Source organism: Diplotaxodon limnothrissa, linkage group LG22 (genome assembly GCF_057381915.1).
Source record: "Diplotaxodon limnothrissa isolate DT_005_m linkage group LG22, D_limnothrissa_male_GT1.1, whole genome shotgun sequence".
Classification (NCBI taxonomy): Eukaryota; Metazoa; Chordata; class Actinopteri; order Cichliformes; family Cichlidae; genus Diplotaxodon; species Diplotaxodon limnothrissa.
This window is the reverse complement of record NC_140616.1, coordinates 20,727,699-20,735,065: the sequence shown is the minus strand read 5'-3', so window position 1 is coordinate 20,735,065 and position 7,367 is coordinate 20,727,699.

The following is a 7,367-nucleotide window of genomic DNA, read 5'->3' as shown; positions in this document are numbered from 1 at the left end:
AGGTGTGAATGTGTGAGTGCAAATGGTTGTCTGTGTCTCTATCTGTTAGCCCTACGACAGACTGGGGACCTGTCCAGGCTGTACCCCGCCTCTCACCCTATGACAGCTGGGATAGGCTCCAGCACCCACGCGACCCTGAAAAGGATAAGCGGAAGTGAATGGATGGACGGATGGATGGATGGATATAGTAAAGGGGAGTTAAGCCTGCTTCCAGAGATGATAACCAACTACATATGGTAGTAATTTAAAGGAAAGATGTAAATATGACAGAAAGCTGTTTGAGGTGAAAGGACAGATCCCTTTCATTTTGACATGTTCCAATTGATATTCGTAGATAAGCACTACTTGACGTGACTGCTGGTTGCTGTTGCAGCTGATTATAGAAAATCCTTTATTGTGAAATGGTTTTCAGAGACGTGCTCTTTCCTGAAGCCAAGAACAAAAAGAGAAGCAGTGAGAAAAAGAAGAAATACACTGTGTTATATTCGTTATAACTTCCCATTTCAAGTTACAGCCCACAAAGTGGTTTTCTTGGATAAAGCGATCTTGTATATTAATTGAAAGTCAAATCAATTGCTAAAATGCAGAATATTTTCTTTGCAAGGCACCATCTCTTGCTAGTGCCACAAAAGTTAGACAACAATCCCTCTAACCAGCAACTACCAGTACATATCTTTCTGTCCTTTTTATACATTACTGGTCACCAAGATGCATGTCTGAACACAGGACTGAAGTCCACAATTTAGCGATCTTGTTTGATTCAGTAAAAGGACTAGATGTTACAATCCCTGATAATGTATTGCTTTAAATGCAGAAAATCTTACACATCATTGTGTGCCTCAACTAGCGGTCTTTTACCCAAGCTAATCTGCCATTTTTTCTTCCTTGGTTAGGTTTAGGGATTAGAGATCTGATCTAGATTATCATATTAGCTCTCAGCGAAGGCGGTCGCACTTTTCTCCTCTCCTCCTCACCCTTATCTTCCCTGCTTAGCCTCTATGTCCTTGTCTTGTCTTGTGTGCATTACTTTCCCTGGAATAGCCTCCCACTGTCGTTCTCTAAAACCTAAAAGAGACACCCTTTTCTCAACGAGAAATCTGGGCTCGGGAGAGCCTGAGTGCCCTGGAGGGACTTTCCCTGCCGGATACACGATGGACGGGTGGCAGAACTGGAGGATCATGTGCCTGGCGGGACTGTCGATCGAGGACGCTGAAGATATCTATCTATTCGGAACCATGATAACAGGGTTCATGCTGATCGGAGTTGGCTTAGCCCTGGTTTATCGGAGAAATAAGAGAGCGGAACCGGCTGTTCAAACCCCCCCCAAGGCTGCCCGCTGGAATCGAAATGGAACGAGGCGCAACCTCTCACACGAACGTAATATGGTCAACACCTTGGAGACGCTTACAGCTGCCGTGAAGGCTCAAAACAACACCATTGAGCGTATGAGGGGAAACATCAGAGAGAGGCCTGCTCAAAATGAGACCCTTGAGCGACAGTTGGAAAACATCGCGGAACGGATCACTGCAGTTGTGAGGTCTCAGAATCAAAAGAACGATAACACCATGGAACAGAAGTTTGATACCATCATGGGGAGGCTCGCGACTCTCCAACGGGAGATCGAGAGGCCAGTGTTGGAGTGTTAAAGAGCAGCCTGAAAAATTCTCCTGGGCTGCTCGCATGGAAATTAACAAAACCAACATAAACATTGCGGATCCCCATCACGGCGCCAGCTGCAGGCCCAAGGCTGGAGCCGAACAATCACTCCCTGATAATGACTGTGTTACGGCTATTCTTCCCATCCCATGCAAGGACACCTGGATTGGCTGGAGGACTGTTTACTTAGCCTGATAGGCCGAAGGACACTGTCTCAGCTGAACTATGGACACGCACACACACACACTTACACTGATAAGCACTCACTCATCCCCCCACCCTTTCCAACGCCTTCGATGCTTGTGCCCTACCGGGGAAGATAGCAGTCAACTGGACCAGCACAGACGCTGCAGGACCGGATGCGCTGTCTACACCGGCTCTCTCTTACCCTTTACCCACCCCTGTTGCTTGTCTTGTGTTTCTATGGTGTATTGATAGTCATGTGCTTTTGTGCTGAGGTGTTTTTTCTGTTATCAAACTGTTCTCTCACTAGGAGCTCAGTCTGAGTGGAGTTTTTTTTCTCCTCCTCTTACCTCATGTAGTGTATTTTTGTTGTTTTTTCCTATCAGCCTACCTTTCTGACATGTCTGCCCAATGTGATGTTTGTGTAAAGTTGGTCAGAAGGTTCCTTTGTAAGTGCGCATGCGCCATTAGCGTGCTGCCTGCTGTAACCCTAATTTCCCTCGGGATGAATAAAGTATTCTGATTCTGATTCTGATTCTGAAGATTTGGGACACATCGTCAGTAGTGCTACTTGGATTCATTGGGTGTTTCGGTCAGTATCACTAGACACCCTGATCCAAGGAGGCCCTGCCAGGGTTGATCAGGTGTGCCACTGGTTTATGTTAAATTGTTATTTCTCTTCTTTCTTGTGTTTAGTTTTCTACAGTTTATTTTCTTCTGTCTATTCACTGCAAGTGAGAAATAATACTTAACTCTTTAAGATTTATGGAGCCTCACTTCTTCAAAGGGATAGAAAAGGTGATAGAGAGAAGTAAGACAAAAGGGATAAGACAGGAGAGAGCAGAGAGGAGAGCCGGAAGGGGGGCGCCCAATCTGGCTTCCCACACCTCCCTGCCAAATCGGGCTGTACGCTCTACCTTCCCACTGCCTCCCAGAAAAGGGAAGAAGAGCAGAGGGAAGAAGAGCGGAACATTTTTCTTTTCTTTCATTCCTCCTTTTGGGTTTACTACAATAAGGTTAACTGCACAGTCCCCAGGAGGTCCTGAGCTGTATCAGTCAACCAGCAAAATTTCTAATGTTATGTTTTAACCTTTTGACACCCCTTGTTGAAGCAGGCCCACCATGGGTTGATCAATCCTGGGCGTGTGTCTCGCGGTTAGCTGACTGCCTTAGCTGCCCAAGTGATGTCAGCCCTTTTTAGCCATAGCCAGTGACTGGTCCTCTCAGCAGTGTTAGCTAATTCTCTTATAGCCTGCCATTGTGCCTGTCCTCTGATCCCAATCTCTCTAAGTAGTTTTGCTGTTGTACTGGCAACAAAGCCCCTGCACCCCACTTCCACTGGGCGCACCTTGATCTTCCAGCCTCTGTTCTCTGCCTCAGCTGCCAAGTTGGCATACCGCAGCTTCTTACGCTCAAATGCTTCCTCAATTGCTTTCTCAATTGCTTCCTCCCATGGTATTGTCAGCTCAATGACGTATGCAAGTTTTTGGGAGTTAGACCAAAGGACGAGGTCTGGTCGCAGAGTAGTTGTTATGATCTCTGAGGGAAAAATTAGCCTCTGATCCAAGTCCACTTGCATCTGCCAATCCCTGGCAACCTTCAGCGGGCCCAGGTCCGGGGTTGAGGGGCTTGTCCTCGGCTTGTCTCCCTCCCGGACAAATGCTGATGAAAACTGACGCTCCTCTTGGTTCGTGAAAGGTTGAGCATTGATGGATTTTCTTTTGCACTCAACTTTCTCGGCTAGACACCTGGTTGTGTCTCCATGTGTATCTGCCTTGAGTAAGGCTAGTCCTACAGCCAACCAAGATGTGCTTGAGTGTGGCTGTACACAGGGGGAAGGCTGGGTCCTTTCCAAGCCACAGCTGCAGATTTATTGGGGAAGGTAGCACATCGTATGTCACTCGGTTGATGAAACTTAGTCTATTAGACTCCATCTCCAGATTTCACTCCATGAGAGTTTCCTCTTTTCAACACTCTCCCAATTCATCCAGCAACCCTGCTTGGCCAGCGCTCTGGCATGTCTGGCTGTTTCCTCCTGTCAACACACCTCCTTCACCATCATTTTTTGACGTTCGGTTACAGATGCCTGTTGCCACCAAACAAATCCTCCTCTGTCCTGCGGACGTGACCCACCACTTCCTCCCAATTGCTCGGGTGGGAGCAGTGCCTCTCACTATGGGGTCCCGGGAGTCCGTGAGTGACATCTCAAACCTCACTTTTGCACATTTAAACTCCTCTACTAGACAAGGGAGAGGCAATGACAGTATCCCATCGCTATAGAGTGCAACGCTGCTGAGGCATTTGGGAAGTCCGAGCCACTTTTTAACGTAGGAGCTCACTAGCCTCTCTAGTCGACTGGCATGATTGAGTGAGACCTCGGACATTGTCAACTGCCACAGTAGTCTGGGTAATAACCCAAACTGGAAGCACCAGAGCTTCAGTTTCCCTGGGAGTGCAGTGTTGTTAATCCGCTTGAGTTCATTAGCCAAGTTCTGCCTTAGTTGTTCTAGTTGCCACGTATCATTGAGGTCTGCATTATACCACCGCCCCAGGCTCCTTAAGGGCTTCTCTAAGACTGTTGGAATTGGTTCTCCACTGATATAGAATTGCTCGGCTGTCAGTTTTCTTTTTATGATGGAGATGCTGTGAGATTTACTTGGCTTAAACTCCATTCTTGCCCATTCGATTTTTTCTTGGAGCTTCTGTAGCAATCGCCTACATGGTTTTGTTGTTGTAATGATGGTCATGTCATCCATGTAGGCTCTAATGGGTGGAAGACGAAGGCCACACTTGAGTCTCTCACCTCCCACTACCCACCGAGATGCCCGCATGAGGCGAAATTGTGGAGCCTGCCATGACTCCAATTCCCAGGTGCTGCCAGGCTGTGGTGGTTTTCTCAGCTGTCACACAAAACTGTAAATCCTGAAAGTAGGTCTTGACCAGTCCTGTGATGTGGTTTGGTATGCTGAAATAGTTCAAGGCCATCCACAAGATCTCGTGTGGAACTGACCCGAAGGTGTTGGCAAGGTCTAAAAAGACCACATGCATTTCCAAAACAGGCTTCTTAGTGTAGATTTAAGACATGGGAACTGAGTGACTATTTCCCACCACTGGAAATCTTTCAGATATCAAACCGACTTGAACATAAATGGAGGGAAAATAACAAAGACAATCCTGTTGGTGCATCCACCACTGGTGCTTATTGCACACAATGGCACAAAATAGGCAGAACTTTATGATTTATATGTTATTTAAAGTACTACATTCAGCCCTTAAAGCAGGCCAAAATGATCCAAAACAACACTTTTTGGACCAGATGTTTGCAAATTGCATCTAGCAAGCACTACAGAAGAGAAGCGAGCATAAGGGGAGCAGTGTTTTATAAAATCCAGCATTTCTAAAGGCTCAACAAATATCTGGAAACACACAAACCGTTTGTGTGCACTTTGTCACAAAAGTGTGTCTGCTGGCTAAAGGTACAGGTTCCACATTTGAGGGAGGGGAAAAAAAGTTAATAACTTCAGAGATAGAGAACGATGTGAGAAAGGCCGGACAGAAGGGGAAGAAGAGGTTATAAACAAACATAATTACTGCTCAGCAACTGTGGTAAATAGGAAATTTAAACCTAACTACAGTGCTCAGCATAAATGAGTACACCCCCTTTAAAAAGCACGTTAATCAGTAGCTCAAAGAACAAAAGAACAATTTCCCAAATTTTCACAACGCTAGGTTTTATTGAACACTTGTTCAACTCCATTTTAACTCCATAATATGAAATTAAGGTTAATAATATAACTTAGATCACAAAATCTTCAGTTTTACTCGACTTGGTTGACGCAAAAATGAATACACCCCGCAACAAAAACTACTACATCTAGTATTTTGTATGATCACCGTGATTTTCAAGGACAGCACCAAGTCTTCTAGGCATGGAATGAACAAGTTTGTGACATATTGCAACATCTATCTTTTCCATTCTTCAACCTCTTTTAGAGCCTGGATGCTGGATGGAGAGTGACGCTCAACTCGTCGCTTCAGAATTCCCCACAGGTGTTCGATTGGGTTCAGATCAGGAGACATACTTAGCCATTCAGTCACCTTCAACCTGTTCTTCCTCAGAAATGCAACAGTAGCTGTAGATGTGTGTTTTGGATCATTGTCGTGTTGGAAAAGTGCACGACGACCAAGTGCACGGAGTGATGGCAGCATCTTCTCCTTCAGTATTGAGCAGTACATTGTTGAGTTCATGACACCATGAATGAAATGCAGCTTCCCAACACCAGCAGCACTCATGCAGCCTCACATAAGGACACTGCCACCACCATGTTTCACTGTAGGCACCATGCATTTGTCGTTGAAATCCTCTCCTTTATGACGCCATACACTTTTGAAACCATTAGTTCCAAAAACAGTGATCTTTGTCTCAATACTTCAGAGTATAGAGTGCCAGTAATCTTGATCTTTTTCAGCATGGGCCCTAGCAAATTCTAGGCGTGCTTTTTTGTGCATGGGATTTAGGAGAGGCTTCCTTCCTTGGCGATACCCATGCATGCCATTCCTCTGCAGTGTGTGCTGTATGGTGTCACAGGAAACGGTCACTCCAGTTTGGCTTTCTACTACTTTAGCAGTGAACTTGCATGGCGAATTTCTTCGACCCTTCTCATCAGAAGACGCTCCTGTCGAGATGTTAACTTCCGTGGACGGCCTGGACATCTCTGTAAGATGGTTGCACTTCCATCTTAAATTTTTGAGTCACCTACAATAATTGGGGTTTACTGATTTTTGCGACATGGGCTTTAATGAATTTGTTAGGAAAATCACTTTTTTGTTTGTGCAAATTCACAAATCTTGTTTGCAGTCAATGGCCCACATTTGTGGGAGTATTTTGTAGTATCTCATAGAAAATGTTGATTCTGAAAGGGAACTAAAAGTTTTCTGACAAATGCTGAGCACTGTATAATAAATGTGGTCAAATTTACAGTAAAGCACAAAATTGAACCCGCACAGAGAAGCTGCGGTGTTTTGGTTTAAAAAAAGAAAGAAAAAAAAGACATCAATTTACATTTGAGCTGATGATGCTTAGATTCACTCACTGAATTCTATCTTTATAAATCAGCCATGTCAGCTTGTGTAACATTAGCTAATGTCTTGTTGAATTCAGTTGTGTGGATCCTCAAAAGGCAGCAGCACAGGCCAGCTGATTGCAGCCTGAACACAAAATCAACTCGAGCTCACAACAGAAATTATTCTGATTATTTCCTCACACTGAACCACTAGAACCAAGCTTAATGTCCCCTCACTTCACTTTAACCCCGGAGTATATCGATTTTTCTGTTTAAGTGTGGATGCAAAGTCACCCATCTACACTGTAGGCAACAACAAATACAGCTGTTGTTTTCCTTGCTTGTGTTCTCCGTCGCAAATGTTCAAGCTGAGTATATCATTACAATTACAATGCGAGTTGAAATAAAGCTTGTATTCCCGTGTTTTAATATTATTTTATTATTAAATTAAAATGGTAAGTGAGA